Source organism: Coturnix japonica, chromosome Z (assembly GCF_054131305.1).
Source record: "Coturnix japonica strain WE chromosome Z, WE-NBRP24, whole genome shotgun sequence".
NCBI lineage: Eukaryota > Metazoa > Chordata > Aves > Galliformes > Phasianidae > Coturnix > Coturnix japonica.
This window is the reverse complement of record NC_140702.1, coordinates 65,046,893-65,067,648: the sequence shown is the minus strand read 5'-3', so window position 1 is coordinate 65,067,648 and position 20,756 is coordinate 65,046,893. Positions and strand designations below refer to the sequence as shown.

Sequence of the window (20,756 nt, the reverse complement as noted above, 5' to 3'; positions counted from 1 at the left end):
GGTTGTCCAGGGCCCTGTCCAACCCAGCCTTGCACACCTCCAGGGATGAGGCATCCACAGCTTTTCTGATCAGCCTGTGCAAGAGCCTCACCACTCTCTGAGTGAAAAATATCCCCCAAACATCTAACCTAAATCTCCCCTCTTTAAGTTTAACACAGTTCCCCCTTGCCCTATCACTTGTATGTGTCTTACCATGTAAAAAGCTGGTCTCCTCCTGTTTATAAGTTTCCTGTACGTACAGGAGGGTCACAATGAGGTCTTCTCAGAGCCATCTCTTCTCCAGGCTGAACAAGTCCATCTCCCTCAGCTTTTCTTGTAGAAAAGATGCTCCAGCCCTCTGCTCATCCTCATGGCTATCCTCTGGGCCAGCTCCAACAATTCCACATCTTTCTGGTGGGGTGGAACACAGTATTCCAGGTGGGTCCTCCTGAAGGCAGAAGGTATGCAATCATTTCCCACACCTCTTTTGATGCAACCCAATATACTGTTGGCCTCACAGGCTGCAAGAAGACACTGTTGGTGCAATATCAGCTTCAGTTCCACCAGAATCCCAAAGTCCTTCTCTACAGACCTCACAAGGTGTTCCATTCTGTATACATATCTGGGGTAGCTCAGACCTGAGTGCAACTCCTTGTAGTTGGCCTTGTTGAATCTCAGCTTTATGAATAAGAGTGTACATTTTCCAGTATTATCAATTTCAATGTAGGACACACAGTTAACAGGCTTTTCTCTTACCTGTTTAATGAGTGTGTAGATTGCAAATTGTTTGTGTTTCTCAGAGACAAAAAAGGTCAAAGCTAAAGAAATATTCAGCTTGAATATGGCGTAGAACATTCTAGGAAAGACAGAGAGAAAATCCTTTGAGTTCTTCTCCTCAGCAAGTGTTTGTTACTAGACTGACATGAATGCAAGGAAGAACTGGAATTCAAAAAATAGCTGTGTGGGAAAAATAAATATGTTTAAAAAAAGAGAGAGAGAGAGAGAGAAGCATGTGTGACATTGCACACAAGCCTGTAAAAAACACAGATTGAATCTGGTTCTTAGTCACCTCCCTGTGAACCTACTGAACCGACTGGGGCTGCCTGGGGATAAATAAAATGTGAAGCTGATGCATTTGGCTTGCTACAGTTTCTGGTAGTCTAAATGTAATTTTGACCAAATCAGAGCAGTAGCAACTTATCCTTAACCGGCACAGATGCAGGGAATGAGTCAAGGAGAAATGAACCAGGAGCATGTTTTGGAGCAACAGGATATCTATGGCAGAATGGAATTCCAAAACAAAACAAAACAGAATGTAATCTGCTCCCCATTCTGTAGCAGCTGAGGGCTGTTCTGTGTGAAAATGGTTGCTGTAAACAAACACTTTACTATTTTACGCATTTCCTTTATTTGCTATGGCAATCACAGGTATGGTTCTTAATAATGAAAATGTGAGTTTCAGTTTATTCAGATTTTTTTGCTTTTCTGTTGAAGCCAAATTGCAGTTTGTTGATCCTGGCATTCCTCTGCTGTGAAACAAGATCTGCTCTAAGGAAGAAACTGGTACAAAGACTGGAGATTCCCATTCCTTGCACATCCTGGGTCCCAGCTGTCTGCAGTCCCCCAAGCAGAAACGTAAGTGGCTAAGAGGAGGAAGCAGAACATGTCTAGGAGACAGCCTGAGGATTTCTCTGTAGCTACATTTCCCAGTTTCCACATTTTGGCTTCTGATCAGAAAATGCTCTTTCACACACTGATAGAAATGCATTAGAAATTAGGGCCTAAACAAAAATTGTTTAGGGATTTAATCTGTATGCTGTCTTGAGACTAAAGTGGCTCCTGTAAATACATGAAAAACAACAACTAAATTACTTCCAGCTCATCTGCTCCATGCTACATTTACCTTGATGGCAGATAAGTACAGCTATGGCACCCATGAAAGTAAAAAGATAGAAACACGGGAGTACCTGAAAGCAGAAAAATGGATGCATTTAAAGGAAGGAGAACAAGTCTTTTATTTTCAGGTTTGAAACAGAAGCAGCTTGTCTCTTTCTCATTTGGAAAAAGCTCTTACACCCCAATGTTTTATTAGTTCTTTCAAATCACATTGGTTCAGCTACTTACTAATGTACACTATCTCTCCCAGAAATCTTTCTTAATGAATTCACTATTCAATTAATCAAAAAAACTGCAATGACAAAAAGATGTTATTTCCTACTGATGAAACTTCCAGGCATGACAACCTAAATCCCGTTAATACACTCTTCTACCTCAGAGACCCCACTGAGAAAACTCAGCCTTAGTCAGTTAGGAGATTAGCTTCTGTCATTAAGAGACTATGTCATAGAATATGGAATATATTTTTAAGGTGGTTTACTATGCCTGTTAGTTGGCTGTTGTCGAAGTGCCTACAGAATAATCTAGTTTCATAAGACACTGCAAACTGAGTCCTGCTATCTGCGGCACCACTGGCCATGATCTGAGATTAACTAAAATACATGGAACGAACATGGAACTAAACAGAATCATCCCTTTATTTCCTCCCTACAATTAGTTTTGTTTTCAATATTGTTTTTATGACAGCTCTTGGTGTATACCTGTAGATTAATACGAATTCACAACAATTTGTGTCAAACATACAGATAAGATACACTGAAGCTGGGGGAAAAGCTCATGTTTATAAAACACAGGATCCCACAGAGATTGGGCTGAATTCATGCAGTTAGTATCAGTCTTTTGATCTGTTACACATGGAGTTAGAGCAACAGGATTTCATTTACATTAGAAGCAGACATGGTGCTATCAAATTTCCTGTCTTGTACGCAAGACCCCATTAGAAGTGAACAACTTGGGACTTGTCACATCAGTCTGGGAGAACTTTTTTGAGGCCAAATTACTGCAGAAATGTTTCAGATGGTGCAGCCAGTACCAACAACAGCAGCAGGCAAGAAGCTGTAACATTTGCTTTCATTTTTACATGTCCTCTCATTTTTTCAACATAGCAAAAATGTAGATTTTATTTCATGTTTTTATGAATTTATAATCAGCATGGCCTGAAAAAAAAGGAGTATCATCATTCAAAGAGGAGACGTAGCTTGGATAGTGCAGCAGTCCTTTTTCTGTAGCCTTGTTTTGTAACATACCTTAATTTGGAATTGGCAGGACACAATGGAGAGAAAATATCTGTAGTTTTATGTTTATTCAGTCCTGAGCTGATGCATCAGAGATGTCTTTCGTATGAACACTTGTATGCAGATAGCTGATAACTGCTTCTTGGCCGTTATAATTAGGTGGAGCTTCAGTGCAACCAGAGGCCTTGGAGTTATTTGCTGATGATGAAGACCTGGAGCCACAGCCTGAGGTCAGCTCATCCAATGGATGTAGGTAAATGCCCAGGGAAGCAGTAACTCACCAGCAACAGGTATGGATCACTGATTTGAACAATCAACTTGGATAACCCATACATGTTTCAAGTCTCCAGATTAACCTGTAAAAGGTAATCTGGAGATGCATTGCTCAAAGTTTTTTTTAATGCAATAGCACTCAGCTATGCTGGCAAGGACATTGTTTGTCTCGGTTCATTTATCTCAATGTTTTGGCTGGTTCCCATTCATAACACTACAGAGTTTTTCTCCTATTAAAAATTGCTCTAAGTTAATTTTCAAATGCCTTCTTTAAAATGGCAAGTACATTATTTGTATTTGAGCCTGACTTTGTAATTCACCCAGTTTAAGCATTCTGATAGCTTTATTGTTGAGGTTAAATTTTCAGATGCAGATGAGAACTGAATCATGATCTGGAAGTAAAGACACATGTAAAGCATCTGAACAGAATTCTTTTTTATTTTTATTTTTTTCCAGATTGTTTAGAAACATATGAAATATTTCATATTTAATTTTAAATTCAGTACAGGGGAAATAAAACAATTCCACAAAGTCAGTGATGAATTTCCTTCCTTCCACCATATTTTGTTCTTAAGGAGTAATAATTCCAAAATAGAGATTCATTGAAAGTCAGGACTGTTTTGTTGGGAAAAACAATTTAAAATTATTTGGACAATCAAGTTTCACCAGAACTTGAAATATATTTAGTGAAAAATGTAGGATTATGCTTGTGATATTTTTTAGAATTTTTTTTTCCCACTTCGTCCATTTTCAGATCTTTGTCTCTTCAGCAAATATTTGACCAGGAATCAAATCAGAAAGGCAGAACGTGATATCACATCCACTTCACATTATGAATCTTGATGTATAGCTACACATTTAAGGCCTGCAGAATTTAATACATTGAGGTTTAGAGAAAGATGGCCCATTTTTAGAAGAGAGCAATATTTGGTATTCTCTATTTACTTCTGAGTCTGGAGTAAAGACAAATTTCTTCTCGAGGTTAGCTATTAGATTCATTACTTTCAAATATGATTTAATTTTAATGGAGCTGAGCTATAGTGCATTTCCCTCCAAAGATCACAAAGTAGACTGGGAAAAGAACTTTTTTAGCAGGAAATTTGAAGTTACTGAAGTTAAAGATAATTAAACCAGGCCTACATGATTCTGTGGTACCACTGAACCTATTTCCTCCTCCCTTGATAGTAAACATAAACTGATTTATAGCAAATTCTCAACTACAAAACACTATTTTTCAGCACCGTCATCACCATTAGCTGTGCATTTTTGCTAGCAGCGTACAAGCCATGCTTGTACCTATCTGCATGGCTATTCAGAACCTGGCTTGTTTTGCACACTGCTGTTGTCACTACCTACCACCTCACGTATTCACTGTTTGGTCTCCATAAACATTTTGCAAGAATCAATGATTATCAATGAGTGCAATTATTCCACATGGAGGAATTCAATGACATACCTTTGCTTCATACACACTTTCAAGTCAGACACCATTTGGTCAGACTGTTCCTCTGCTGCCATCTGTCATACGGCAACAAAACACAATGGAATATTGGTGGGAAGGTTCAACCTCTATTGCTGTCCCACCAACATCTGCCTCTGGCGTCAAGGGTTAATATAATGAAAAAGGAGGCATTACTTTCAGAGTACAAGATTAGGAAGGACACTTGTTTTAGGAAAGTCGAGCTGAAATTTAAGTGTGTATCTATTTAAGTGTCACTTGCAGTTTTTCATCATTCCTTCAGGCAGTGGAAGTTAAACTGGAAGCTCATACTGTCAGTAGGGTGCTCAAATTTTGTACACATCTATTTATAAAAAGTAGTGGCATGTTTCCTCATGTAAGTATGCATATTAAAACTTAGATCTCTCCAAGGTACATATGTAAATTTAATCTCCCCTTATAAGAAATATTACTTGTACATGCAAATGTTTACTTATGCAAACGCTATTAAAGTGAATTTGAAGTGGATTACTTTCACCTTTAGCTGTAGAAGTAAGCTTTTCCCCGATGTATACCTAGTTGATGTAACATGTTTTAATAATTCTTCCTGTTTGGTTTAGGAAGATAATGTGTTAATGGGTGAAAATAAAAAAATAAATTATCATCCTTCCAATCTATTCCTCATCATCTCACAAAATTTCTGTTATCTAAGGCAAATTAATTTAGATTATTTTATGCTTTTAAAAGTGAATTTTGTAACCACTTTTTGATTTGCACTTAAAAGTTTTGTAGGGCAGCTCGGTCCTCCTGCATCTTCCGTATTCAAGCTGTAGAGGAAGATGAAGGCTCTAGCATACATTTAAGTGCTTACCAGTTTGCATTAAGTCAGGTTTTAATTCAGCCATAGTCTGAATTGGCCTTAACAGATGGAAAATAATGTTCTTCCACCTTTCCTTCTTCCTCTACAAGAATACTCAAATAATTTCACTTTGCAGTTCTTTAATATGCATTTACAGGTTTCAACTTTTCTTACCAAAAAATAGGGGGACATTTGGAGTCAAAATAGTAAAAACTTAGTAGTTATAGCATTATTCTACTCCTGAGTAATACTTGAATCTGGCTACTAGCAGCCTTTCTTCTCCTTGTCTGTGTTAGCCCTTCACATCTGAATAAATGACACATTCCACAATGTCAGGAAAATGAAGCAACTCGATATTCATCATAGTGCTGGATTCCTGTTTATCATTACCCTAGGTTAGGCCCTTAACAAATAAAAACATCCTGTCTAAGAGCTTCGCCACTTAAAAAAACATCAGGAAGAGCCAAGGAGCAGATGGCAGTGAATGCAGAGTACAAAAAAAGGAAATAAAAATGCTAGAAGCTCCTCCTTACATTAGATTATACTGATGCTCTTGTAAATATGCTTGTGTAGACACAGATGTCTGAAAAAAACAAGATGTACAGATTCAGGAGTGCTTTATAATGACTGTGATTCTACATGGAGAATTCTGATAACCTGCGGCACCATGTTGTGCAGAATTCTCCTTTGAGCCTCCCACCAAGTTTCATGTGGAGTTGTTCCTTAGTAGATGAACAGAATCCTTTTCATTCCAGGACAGATGTGAAATCATAAGATAACTGATAATATATCCCAGCTAAGCAGTGATCTCATCATTAAGTTTGTGAGAGGGAAAGTAGTCACAAAAACATAGTGCTAAATCTCCTTGACCACTTCCATGCTGTGTCAAAAATTTTCATTCTCACTTATCACACAGCTCTACAGGACTGGCCATGAGTCACTCCTGTCAAGTTGGTGTACTGATAGACAGTTGGCTGAATATGAGCCAGCAGTGTGCCCAGGTGGCCAAGAAGGCCAGTGGCATCCTGTCTTGTATCAGGAATGGTGTGGTGAGGAGGACTAGGGAAGTCATCCTGCCCCTGTACGCAGCACTGATGAGGCCTCACCTTGAATACTGCGTTCAGTTTTGGGCACTTCAGTACAGAAAGGACATGGAGGTGCTGGAGCAGGTCCAAAGAAGGGCAACAAGGCTTGTGAGGGGCTTGGAGAATATGTCTTACGAGGCTGACTGAAGGAACTGGAGCTGTTTAGTCTGGGGAAAAGGAGGCTGAGGGGAGACCTTATTGCTGTCTAATTGCTCTGAGCGGTTGGCCTGGATGATCTTTTAGGTCTTTTCCAACCTTGGCGATTCTCCAATTCTATGATTCCAATATCTGGAAAGTGCTTATAGCGAGAGTGGGGCTGGTCAGTTCTCACTGGTGACACGATGAGGGGAAAGGGCCTCAAATTGCACCAGGGGAACTGGGAAAAACTTCTTTACAGAAAGGGTTGTTAAGCACTGGAATGGGCTCCTCAGGGAGGTGGTTGAGTTGCCAGCTTTGAATGTAATTAAAAACTATTCAGATGTGGTGCTCAGAGACATGATTTAGCAGAGGACTGTTAGAGCTAGGATAGTGCGTTCAGGTTGTGGCTGGACTTGATGATCTTTAAGGTATTTTCCAGCCTGAGTGATTCTATGATTCTCTGTATCAGATTGTTTAAGTGATCTCACAGGGAGACTATAAAAGAGAATCTTAGAAGAACCTTAGATGAAGCACACAGATCTGTGCACCAAACTTTGCACAGGGTATAGCTGAGTAAAGCACAATCCTCTGCCAGGATGTGTGAAAGGCTTTTTTGAGCTCCATGCATTCTTTAGGTGGTTTTCTCTTCTAGCAGTACTATGCACTTTGAAATTAGCTGAAAGTTAAACTACCTGTCATTGGTTGGATCAGTATTTTCTTATCGCAAGTATACCCAACAGAAAAGTTCTTTGTTCCAGTGGGCCTCTATTGAAAAGAAAAAACAAATTAGAATCAAACGATGCAGTCCAACCCAAAAACTCTTAACCTTTTTCTTGCCATTTGTGCCCGCAGAGGCAGAAAAGGCTTCCTTGCTATTAAGCAATGCAAACTTGGATACTTTCTTGACATCACTGTGGGGGGTAGGTGGTCCATGTTAGAGTCTGGGCAGCATGCCAGTTATCCATCAAATTACAAAATGTCTGATGGTCAAGGTTAAGAACAAACCAAGTAAGTCTTCAAGCAAATGTGTGTTGTCCAGGTCTTTTCTTTGGTTTTCACAGGGAGTCACTACTTTTCTAAAAAAACTGACAGACTCTTGCTAGCTGAGTCTGCAATTCATAGATGCATGCAAGAAAGATTTGGAAAAACAAGCAAGCATCCAGAAATTCAAAGCTAGTATTTTGTTAAAATTGATGTAAAAAGGTCAGTTTCTCTAAGTTTCTTCCAGCTGTCTAAATTTCTAATAAGGCACAGATCTGTGAGGAAGATTTGTATTTTCTAAATCATCTCCCGTCTCTTTTCAGAGGGAATGCAAGTAGTTGGGAGTTGAAAATTTGGAATGTTCCTAAAGCCTGAAATGAACTCTGAGAATGACTGTAGATAAAACACATTATTTTTCTTCTGGGCATCCACAACCTCAATGGGCATCCTATCTTGTTCAACATTTTTATCAATGAGCTGGATGAAGGAATAGAACACACCTTAGCAAGTCTGCTGATGATCCAAAGCTAGGAGGAGTGCCTTGCACACCAGAAGGCTGTGCTAGCATTCAGCAGGACCTGGACAAGTTGGAGATTGGGTGGAAAGGAATCTGAAGAGGTTTAACAAGGACAAGTGCAACATCCTACACCTGGGGAAGAACAACCACATGCCATCAGTGAAGGGTAGGGGATGACCTGCTGGTAGGTAGGAAGCTCTGTAGAGCTCTGCAGAGAAGAGCTTTATGGAGAGGAGCTTGGTGTCCTAGTGAACAGCAGGCTGCACATGAGCCAGATGTGCACCCTTGTAGCCAAGAAGGCCATTGGTATCTTGGAGTGCACTAAAAAAGTGTGAACAGAAGAATGAGGGAGGCGATCATTCCTCTGTAGCCTGCCCTGGTGAGGCCACATTTGCGGTACTGCATCCTCTTATGGGCTTCCTAGTACAAGAAAGATAGGGACTAGTGGAGAGAGTCCAGTGGGGGGCTACAAAGATGATAAGGGATATGGAGTGTCACTCTTTCAAGGAAAGAATGAGAGATCTGGGACAGTTTAGCCTGGAGAAGATGGAAAGGGGATCTGTTTAACACTTACAAATATATAGAGGGTGAGTGTCAAGATGATGGGGACAGATTCTTTTTGGTGTTGCCCAGAAGAAGGACAAGGAGCAACAGGCATGTTCTGGAACACAGGAAGTTCCATTTTATCATCACAGAAAAACTAATTGGCTGTAAGGGTCTGAGTTGTGGAACAAAATGGCTGAGGAGTCCCCTTCTCTGGAGATATTCAAAACCTGTCTAGATACTTTTCTGTGCAATCAACTTTAGAGAATCTGCTTTAGCAAGGGGTTTAGACTGGATATCCTGAGTTCCCTTACTACCCCTATGATTCCGTGATTCTGTGACTAAATTATTTGACAATAAATAAGAATTAGAATAAAAATTGACTTCAGCATAGAAAATACAGACTGATATTTATAACACTTACACATACACACATATTTATATGAAACAAATGAGGCAGAATAGCTGATATTATCAGGTAGGCATAGTGAGTACATACCAGGAATGGTTTCTGAAAACACAAGACAAAGTGCTTTTAGCAGGAGGTATAACTACTCATAAATGGTGTGTGTAGGCAGCTCTCCCTGCTTTAAACCTTATTGTTCCTGGAAGTTTTCAAGTACTGTTGATCATAGTTGTCCTATGCCATTTCTCATCTCAAACTGATCAGAATGCTGATGCAATGGTAACTACAGGGCTCTTGGGCTGTTCTCACTGTACATGTTAGAGACAACCAATGGAAGAGCAGACCTCAGAATAGACCAGATCAAAGCAGCTTTAAGCCATCCACAAGCATACTTTTGTGATTTGCGACTGCACTCAGTAATCCAGCCTTCAATTACCTTGAGGCCCAAATCTAAGACATATGAATCCACTTCATTTTATCTAGTGTTCAAATGATTTGAACCTTAAAGGTGAGGTCCTGCACAGCTAACATTACTCTCCCATAATGTTAGTTTTCTGAAATTATAGCCATCTGTGGCAAAAATCCTGCAACAAGAAAAATCAGGTAGCATGGGATTCCAGAAGCAAAAAGATGCAAAGATGGATGAAGAAACAGAAAGGAGGCAAATAATATTCCCCAAATAGCAAAGCTTATTCAAAATGAATGATTCTACTCAGCTACCGGCATCTTTACAGGAATGTGACAAAGTACAATCCAAGTATCATTTAAAATAGTTTATGTACTAGAGAAATATGTTAAAAAATAGCTTAGAAACATGCAGTTCAAAGATTCAGAATGGTATGTAAATCTCCTGGCATTTTTTTAAATTCATCCCAACCATGCAATCTCCTGTTTTACAAGTGAGAATCCCGCTGCCCAACCTTCAGAGACAATGAGTGTCGCTGAAAGTCATCTTTTACCATGCCCTAGAATTTACCCCGTCCTGGTAGCCATTTTGCTAGCCTTAATGGAAGATAAAGCAGAGAATAAAGATTTTATACTCTACCAGAATACAAACTGACTTTCCAAGAACCTTTGTCAGACATAAATCTCCCCAGAACTCATTGCTATATTTAACATGACAACAAAAAAATATAAATAGCAATGAAATACTATTTTATATCTCTGTGGCGCCATTTAGTCGTGGATAACAAATGTTTTGCAGTTAGACAGTACTTGCAGTACCAGGAGCTTATAAGAATGAAAGCCATTGGTTTGACACTGGCAATGCAAAGAGGTCATATTTGGGGTGTAAACATTAATTTATTAAAATTTGCAAGCAGTTGGAATGGATCAACACCTATTTTCACCAGAAGTTACCAGATGCTGTAGTGACTCACACTGGATAGAGCAGATTGTCCTAAAAAAAACAACTAATTACCAAGGGGAGACAGATTTTACAATGCAAGAGCAACAAAGAGACAGCTGCACGATGCTGGTTGTGGAGCTAAACATCTGAATATTCTGAAGTGAATCTGAACTCTGTCCAATACACGTCCAATACGTGCTAGGGTTAGGTATGGGAATTGCACTTAGCAATATTTTCTCTAACGACTCAGCAGAAAATGTTTATTTAAGCACAAAATCCATTCCTTTACTTTGCTCTTAACAAGAACAAGAGTATGTAGGTTGTGACAATATTTTTGTTCAACAACTTCACCTGCTCAAGAGCTTTAGCTATACATTGAAGTATACTGTAAATTCATGGCAAAAACCTGCATCATCTTCATAGTCTTATCAGACCTATAATAAAAACAGCTTTATGTACTGGAAACAACAACTGAACAATAAGGCCCACTCTTTAGCATATGACCCCTGCAACAACTTCAGACTTTTTGAAGACTGGATATATATCTTTATTGGTAATTTTATTTTTAGAGTTATCCTTTCCATGGGACCTGAAGTCACTGGAGGTGATATCTGGTGACTTCATTGTAGCATTGGAAGGAGAATTTATGCATTGTTGCACAATACAAAGCAAAACAGCTGGGAAGCACTCTCCTCTGGAAAAGTGCTACAATTCTGACTCTGATGCACATGTGCATGTGTAGAAAGGCTGGCTGCTGGGTAAGCAAATAAAGTAGCCCCAGTTGTGTGTGACTAAAAAGGTGATTTTTTCTCTGCAGTATTTCTGTTCTGAGTAAATAATATTTTGCTTTAGGAGAACAGGCTGCCTCTGACGTGGCATAATTGCAGGTGTTGAGCTAGGTCAGATCTACTGAATTTTTTGTATGCAGATTTGTATTGCAAATCATGTTTCCAGACTCAGACCCTCTATTGGGTGGGAATACAAGGATTCTCCAGAAACCTCAGGACCTCAAGGCATGTTCATAAAGTCAAAGCCACAGTTCATGTAGGAGCCATGAAGTTATACATTCAAATAGAAAGACTGCAGGAAAAAAGCTTAGGGTATAAATAATGAACAGCAGCAAAAAGAGGGGAGAAGGAAAACTATTGTCACTGATAGACACATGGAGGTAAGGGTAAGAGATTAAGGGTCTTGCCCAAGGAACAGAATCCTAGATTCAGGTTTCTTCTAGAACCATCTAATAATTTGGAAGGAACAACATTCATATTGTTAAGTTCGGTTTTTGCTAATGTTGTAGGAGAGGAGACAGAATTGTCATTGCTATGCCACTAATTATTGTCCCATACAGCAGCAGGGTGCTTGGCAGCTACCAAATCATGTCACATTCAGGGCTGCTATTGGGTCAGGATGGCAAAAATTCCACATAAATAAGTGATTCTAGAATGCAGATTGTCATCTGATATAATGTACACTGTTTAAAGAAGGCATATTTTGGAACAAATGTATGAATGAAAAATGAGTCTAGTATGAGAAGGAGAAAGACTTATATATACAGAATAGTATATAAAACTCTTAAAACTCTCCATTTCATATAGTATTTCCTGAAAAAATCAGAGAACTTCCTCCTGTCAAAAATATCTGTTCTGCACATAAACACATAGAAAAAAAAAAAAAAGGCAATATTTTTCTAATTTTCAGCAGTTTCTAATAATGTCACTGCCTTCTGTTCATAAACTTTATTGTCTCCTTTGCTATTCAGAATGTCCACAGGCTATATTGAACCTTATGAAGCTAATGAGTGCAATAGACTTCAGGACATTTTTGATGATAAGTGATTCTTTTCTGTGGATTATGATCCTCTGTCAGTAAAAGGTAACAACACAAAAAAAAAAACAAAGAAAAGACAGACAGCATCTCAATGGAACTGACAATATACTAAGTAAAAAAATTACCCACAAGAAATCAACACCAAATGTAAGAAACAAGACAAGTTATCTACTGGGAACAAGGCTCGCTGAAGTTAAAGATATGTCCTGCCTCACTCAAGAAAACAGTGCCTTTTTTATCCTCTTTCTTGTAGTTCAAAGAGCTTGTAGAACTCGGAAAATAAGCAGTATGTTTGTGACAGGGAGAAGAATAAAAGTGGAAAGACAAAATTTCTCCATGGGAACTGATCTGAGGGAGGAGATTTTGCACATGGACTTAATGTTAAATGAGGAAACACAGAGCAGATGTTTCATCACTATTAGTTTTACTTGCTCTTTCATAACCTGCTGTTCAGTAACATTGGTGTCACAGACTCAAAGGTACTGCCTAGGCTAAATAAAACTCTAAAGAGTATTTAAAGTATAGACACTCCTCTTGAAAAGTCATAGCAGACTGGTAATAAGTTAGATGTACTACAGACTGTATTTTCTATAACCAGTTTGCACAGTGCAACTGACTTCAGCAGATTTCTCAGTGTTTTAGTTCACATTAAGCACAATAGTTGCATTAAATACATTTACCTGTGCTTGTAATAGTTATTGTAGACAAGATAGGTTTCGATTACTATACTAGAATGACATTATGTATCAAAACTGACATTAAGGCACATTCCAGGGCCATTGAGTCCCAAAATAAAATCAAAATTAACAGTGAGGTCATACAGAGTGAATAAAATCCTAATTTTTCACTGCTAACTCTGAAGCTTCCAGTTGTTTATATATTTCATGTTTCCCAGGTGAGGCTTAATTCTGTATTTCAAAATTCACCTTTATTTATTTATTTATTTATTTATTTATTTAACTAGAATCATATTTGTTACACAGACTTACATATTACGAGGTCTTAAATGTGCAAATATTATTTTTTAATATTTTTTAATATTTTTAATATTATTTTTTAATAAAATTTTTTTTAAATAAAAAAATTTTTTAAATATTTTTAATATTATTTCAAGTTTTAGGTGTGAACTTAAGATGAGATCCTGAACATTTCTTGTTTTTTTTGGTAATTGACTTATGATTAATTTCTTTATTTCTGTTAGAGAAAAAATGAAGGGAAAGAAAGAAGAAAAAACATAAATCAGAAGAATTTAAGATGAAACAGCCAGTTACTTTTACCATTACTATTTTCTTATGCCTTCTTTAGAAAGGAAATCATTTGCTCTTTTAGAAAGCAAATCATGTCACGAATGCCACTGACTTCAGCAAAGTTAATTCTGCGTGTACCATGACTGACTCATAAATCACATTGTCATGAAAGAATGGGACCACGTTTAGGAAAACAGTAGTTTCCAGTCCTTACAGTAAGGTGGGAAGATAGACAGAGCCACCATCCTTTCTGTGACCACTAAGTGGACCTAGAAAAAAAAACCAACCCACTGTATAACATGTGTGTGAAAGACTCCGCAGAGTTGTGCTATAGAATGCATATGCACAGATAAATGTCCAGAGGGGTGTTTAAGAAATGAGGTTGTTACAAATGGGTCCTAGGTCAGAAGATTCAATTTAGTGGGCTGTATTCAGCATACAGGATACTCGCTCAGCATCCAGTCATAGATCACATTTTGTTTTAGAGAATCATTATGTTTGAGGATAGAACAATTTAATAATTCTCTAAAATTGAAACAGTAGGAGTATTTGAAGAAGTGTTTCCCCCATTTTATCTGTTCTCCATGTACCCTACCTAACTACAATGATAGTTAGATTGCATGTGCCTTAGGCAGAAAGGCTGTTCCATGGTCTTGGAAATTTGATTATGCAAGAACATCGTGAGTTAAGTTACAATAAATTACCACTAACAAAATAGTAAACTCTCTGGATAACTTTGAACACAATTTCTATTTTCAAGCCTTGTATTATTTGGAAGGGCATACACTCTGCTGGGTGAAACACTGGATGGCCAGGCCCAAGGAGTTGCAGTCAGTGGAGTTAAATCCAATTGGTGGCCAGTCTTGTGTGGTGTCCCCCACAGCATGGAACTGGGGCCACTCCTATTTAACATCTTTACCAATGATCTTGATGAGGGGACTGTATGCATGTAAGTTCACAGATTACACTAAGTTGAGAGGGAGTGTTGATCTGCTGGAGGTTAATAAGGCACTACAGACAGACCTGGACACACTGGATCATAGGGCAGAGGCAAACTGTATGAATTTCAGTAGGACCAAGTGTAGGACCCTGCATTTTGGTCACAACAACACCAGTACCTGGACGTTCCAGTACCTGAAAAGTGATTGTGGTGAGAGTGGGGTTGGTCTCTTCTCACTGGTGACAGATGACAGGACGAGGGGAAATGGCCTCAAATTGTGCCAGAGAAAGTTTAGGTTGGATATCAGGAAACCCTTCTTTACAGAAAGGGTGGTTAAGCACTGGAATAGGCTCCTCAGGGAGGTGGTTGAGTCACCATCCCTGGATGTGTTTAATAACCATTTGGTTGTGGTGCTGAGGGACATTATTTAGTGGAGGGTTGTTTGAGTTAGAGTTGTATGGTTAGGTTGTGGTTGGATTTGATGATCTTTAAGGTCTTTTCCAACCTGAGCGATTCTATGATTCCGCAATTCTAAAAAGTACTCCTACGATGTTCCAGCAGAAGCCCAAAACAAGTTAGTGTTGTGGAGTTCTTTAGAAGAGTAAACCCTAAAGTCTCATTTTAATTCTAAAGGATTAAGACTTAAAGGATTAATCCTGTTCAACATGTCTGAAAACCTGTGCATACTACAAAGAAAAAGGCAGGCACAGGTAAAAGTTATAAACTCCTGAAATAATTAATGGTTGTTTATTCCTACTGTAGGCAGAATGGCAGAGACATCACTCAAATTTCTCAAGCCAACTGATAACACAACCTTCCCATGCCAGTTCTGAGGCCGAAGATACGTCAGCATAGAATCACTGAGGTCACTTCTCTCCTTTGTTATTCTCATTTTTGGCTCTTTTCTATATTCAAAATGGTTTTAGAGCTAACAGGATTTACAATCATGTAAATAAAGGACATTATATTAGCTTGCATATCAGATATGCTTGTTTATTCTGTCCAAGGAAAGGCTAGTAATAGCATTTTCATGACATCAGAGGCAAAGCAAAGGAAGCCATTCCAACGAATTAATCTCAGTACTGTTTATAAAGAAATATAGGCAACTGATCTGTGTAATTGTTCTAAGGAGTCACAGTTTGCACAGTATATTTAAACAACATATGGCTATTAAGGGCAACCTTGAGGATGGATTTTTAATTTATCAGTGTGAGGTACTTTCCAAATTTTATCAGAAGAGTGAGTTCCACTGTGGTGCAGATAGAGACTTGGCTGCACTTAAAGTCCAGATGAGTCTGTGGGAGCAGTTAGGAATCCAGTAATTTATGAACTGCAAAGGAAAGAGTTAATGGCAGACTTCACTGACTAAGATACCAGACTGACATTTATCTGTTTTCCAAAAGTTTTTGCAAGAGACAGTAGAAATTATGTTGTTTTGTCTTCTGACTCTAGCCTGAACATTTGCAATTACTATTGTCACTTTTTGAAGGTACAAGAAACTGTACAGTAAAAAGAGGAGATAAAGAGGACATTAAATGAAATAGTACGTTTTTCACATGAAGAATGCAAAATGTTTTTCCAAAACTCACCTTCTATTGTAACTGAAGATTAAATTTTATGGGGATTTGGGAGCATAGTATTCAAGGTAAAATTAATTTAACCAGTCTTCTAAATTGAATTGTCTCTACTTAACGAATATTTTTACAAAATCTTTTACATTAACTCTCATTGAAAACTTTAGGGGAAACTGGTCTATAAATAATGCAGATTAGTAACAGTTCTTACCATTTAAAAGACTGTAAGTACAGTTGCAACTCTTTTCGTCACCTGTACTAGGTCAGTAACTGTGTTTTTTCCCTAGCTTGCCTTCATGTCAGTACACAAGAATTACGTGTGTACTGGGTAGTAGACAGGTTAATTCATGTTTAACTGCTACTTGGGTTCATCTTGCTATTAAAAACAGAACTTCAGCTCTACACAGCTATACAAGCTGGGTAAACTCCAGGGCACTGATGCAGAAAGGATGTCTGCTAGCTCTCTGCTTCCATCCACATCATTTGTTCTGCAGGCACACTACTACTCAGCTGCAATGCAGCTTGGTAATCTAATGATTACAAATTAGATGTGCCTTTATGTACCCTATAATATTCTCCTGTTTCTCTGCTTATTGATGATCCTATTGACTCTTCACCTAAATCCAAACTCCTTCTGATCCATTCTCTCCTCAGTGACTTCAGATCAAGAGCTGAACTAGATCTTCCCTAAGACCTCCTGCCTTTATTTAATGCCAGTTGCTGGGAATCTCAACACCATTTCTAGCTTCCCTTACCTCCATTCAGAGGTCTTGAGAAGCCTTTCCTTTGTCCCTTTTTCTTTCCCAATGAAACATCCCACTTGGTGTGCTCAGCCAGCTGAAGTCCTTCACCAAAATGCTTTTCCTGTTCTGTGGGAAAAGACACAAAATATCTGAGACAGCTGATCTCTTTCACTAGAAACCAGTTTGAGCTTTTTTTTTCCATTTTTTTTTTTTAATAAATTCCAGAGACTTTTTTTTTCTTCTTTTTTTTTTTTTTTTTTTTTTAAATGTTTGAAGCACACCAAACATATATCAGAAAAAGACACTCTTGCCTGTAGCCACCAGTGTTGAGAAGGGCACTGCTCATGACTGCTGACCTCAGATGGTCTGAAGCGTCAGCTACACCTCTAGCAAACATCTGATTAAAAATCATGTGTTCTGGTAAAGTAATCTAATTTTAGAGGTTTTCTTGGTTGATGATACCTCCACAGTGTCCTCCAGCTTCTCAAAATAAAGTCTAACTGTGAGCACCCACACAGCTCCCCATAAGGGACTATTCCCAGGGCAAACAGCTGCGAGCCTGTGCCACGTGTCCCACACTCACCCATTATCAATTACAGCCCTCTGCTTTCATGATTCTCTGAATACTTTTCCTATGTTTCCTGTGTCCCCATCCCTGCTTGCCCTCCTCACATACTGTGTAGGGAAGGGGCTGTCACCTTGTTGGCTTCCAGACTGCTGCAAGTGAGGTGAAGCGGCAGCCATTTTGCGATCAGTGTTGGAAGCTTTCCCACACATCTCTGCGGGGAAAAGAAAAAGTTAAAAATCACTAGATCCACAAAATTCTCCTAACACAAGCTGTGCTGTGACTTGTCAGAGAATTTACTTTGGCAGAAGAATGGTCATCAGCTGAGCTAGGTAAGAAAGCTTCTCACTGTGACCCAGCAGCCCATGTGCAGCCGCCTACCTGTCACCCAGCCAGTCTGTCCTTGCAAAACCTGCTGAGGGTAAAGAGCGGGGATGACAGTGGAATTCCTGTGTTTATATGGGAACTATTTAATCAAAAGAAAGTTTTGCTGTCATACCTTCCTGTTTTCAGAAGTTATCCAGCCGTTAGCTTCCTAATCAAAAGAGATGTGGCAGCGTGCCACAGAAACTGGGCCTCGCTTCCAGCATGTAGCCCAAAGGATTTCCATACCCGGGATGTGCCTAGAAATACACGTCCTGAATGAAAAGTTAATTTGTGCACTATACACATCAGAACATAAAAGAGCTATGTACAGAAATACTGAGCACTCAGATCAACAGACCACTTTGGAGAGTAAAGCCAGTCAAAAAATTCCCGTAAGTTCTAGCATCTCATTTGTTATTCTGCATACAGATACATTTCTATGAGGGAAATAACTTGCAAAGACACAAAGCAGGATCTTAATGTATTTAAATTAATATGTGTACCTAGATTTGCTTCACTAGATTTTTTTTCACAGCATGCTGCTGATGCAATGTGCATGTAGCATAAAAATTCTCTGCTTTATCATGTGCAGAACACAAAAAAATAAATGAGCTAAAGAGTCTCTAAAGGAAGAAGAATACTAAGTCTGTTGGAAAACAGAACAAGAATACTAAGTCTGTTGGAAAACCAAATGCCAGGCAGTATATCCTAGGGATTAAAATGAAATTATCATTTCTATAGAATTTTGTTTGGGATTGTTAATAATGGATCATAGAGAACCTGGGGACTCCTTTTAGCTATCTAATAATGTATTCTATGAATTTCAAGGAATCAAGTATGATATGCATGACTGAAAGCTGTCTGAAGGCTTCCTAGCGGTAGGTGCTTTATTGCTTTTATCTGCCTCATAGATGAGGGGCAGGTTCATAATTTGGATCAAATGGCTGTCACTGTGGAAAATGAATATAAGAGGAAAAAGGGCAGAAGGCCAAGATTTTGAGGCTTCTGTCATGAAACGGAGTGGCTAAAAATTTGCTGTCACTGCTGAGAGGAGGCAAGGTTCCCTAGCCTGCAGCTGCTATCACATATGCTCTGGAACTCACCTCTGGCAGCATTCATTGCAGGAGGGGAAAAGTAAACAGTGAAGCCATGGTCATTGAATCGTACCAGCAACCCACTGCCCTGGGTAACTGCTGACTGTTATGTGTGTTCCTTGCCTGGTGTCTGAAAACAGTCCTTGAAAACCAAGGGTTTATAATCCGTTAGGAAATTTTCCAAGGTAACTTGACCTGCTAAAAGCAAGTTCCCTACAATAGATCACACAACTAGGCATCCAGACAGGTCTTGAATATCTCCATAGATGGAGGCTCCACAACCTCTCTGGGCATCTTATCTCAGTGCTCTGTCTCTCTTACCATAAAGAAGTTCTTCCAGCGGCCCTTTAGTATTAATGCTTTTGTGAACTTGAGTCTGATAATCACAGCCTGACTAATGGTACAAAATGGTACATGGTACAAAACCATGACAATAATCTCAGTGAACATGTGTGGGTAGAAGAGAGGTCCGATTTAAAAATGAGCTTCATTCCATACATAGAATACTGCAGTTCAATTGAGGTCATAAGCACAGTGCAGAGACTAGCAAACACTTTCATCCTTCCAGCTTGCACTCGGCATGAGTTCTGGATATCCCTGCTGCATATTCCAAAGGTCAACTGAACATGATGGCTTCTAAGCAAATTGCAGGCTGCAGATATCCACCCATATTGTCTACCTTCATGTCTCATTTCAAAACCTTTTTGTGAAATGCTCTAGTTTGTACAGATGTAAACTGAAACTTCAAGAAATGTTCCTATGAAAATGTGTACCGTGACATCAAGACTTACTTAATCTAAAGCAACTCTAATCCCTTACTTAAAAAAAAAAAAATTGTAATATAGACTGGTTTGAGGTCATCTGTGTAGAAATCTGTGGAGGATTAATTAATCTTGACTCATCTGAACAACCAAAGCACTGTTTTATTTCAGTGCAGACAACAGACAGCATGGCAGATCTCTGTAGCAATGAGATACATAATGATTTATTTCCCATTCAGCAAGATCATGGAGGACATTGTCTAGTTCAGCAGTGTTTCTTCAAACTGTGCTAATTCTCTTATTACTGATAACCTTAATGTTAGCCTTCTAAAAATTTATTAATATTACATTAATGATGTTAAAGTAAAAATTTAATATCCAATTTTGTAAGGGCTGCATGTGAACATAAAAGAGCAGCTAGTGACCTGAACTGGTCACCTGTTATGTAGCCTCTGACTAAAAAGCCTAAGGAGAGGGTCCAGAAATCTAATATCAGCTTCTAGAAATGAGATATGTTTTTGTGTTTTTGAACTCTAGTAAATGGCTTGCAGGGTACCCTGTTTTTCTTCTGAAACAGTAGCAATGATTTAAACACGATGAGCACATCTTGTGTAATTTGGAGCATTTTCTCAGTTTTTCCTCTGTAAGCATGAGTTTGTGACTGCCATTAGACAAACTACATCTCTTTAACTGCATTTCTGAAGAACATTTCAAACTAGTGTAGCAGGAAAAGTATGAATGATTGGATACCATTGGTAAAATGATATCACATGGGAATCTGCAGGTAAAAACACTGAGAAAGTGCTATATCTTCAGTGCTTTATGTCTCATCATATTGATGTTGTAGCCCTAAGATTCAAATGGCAAGGATAGTCAGAGGATAGTCAGATGAAGAACAGAGCTCTTCATGGTACTTTATTCATGTAGTCTCCACTAAGCGT

The 20,756-nt window shown here is 38.7% G+C and overlaps 1 long non-coding RNA gene across 1 annotated transcript; it reads right to left on the bottom strand.

The window, feature by feature from the left end:
• Nucleotides 1–10,635: 10,635 nt before the first annotated feature.
• On the bottom strand, nucleotides 10,636–17,811 carry LOC107305766 (uncharacterized). The gene is made up of 3 exons (XR_014939356.1): nucleotides 17,728–17,811; nucleotides 17,042–17,155; nucleotides 10,636–10,749 (listed from the first exon to the last, which is right to left on the bottom strand). It is a non-coding gene; the product is annotated as an uncharacterized LOC107305766 (long non-coding RNA).
• Nucleotides 17,812–20,756: the final 2,945 nt, after the last annotated feature.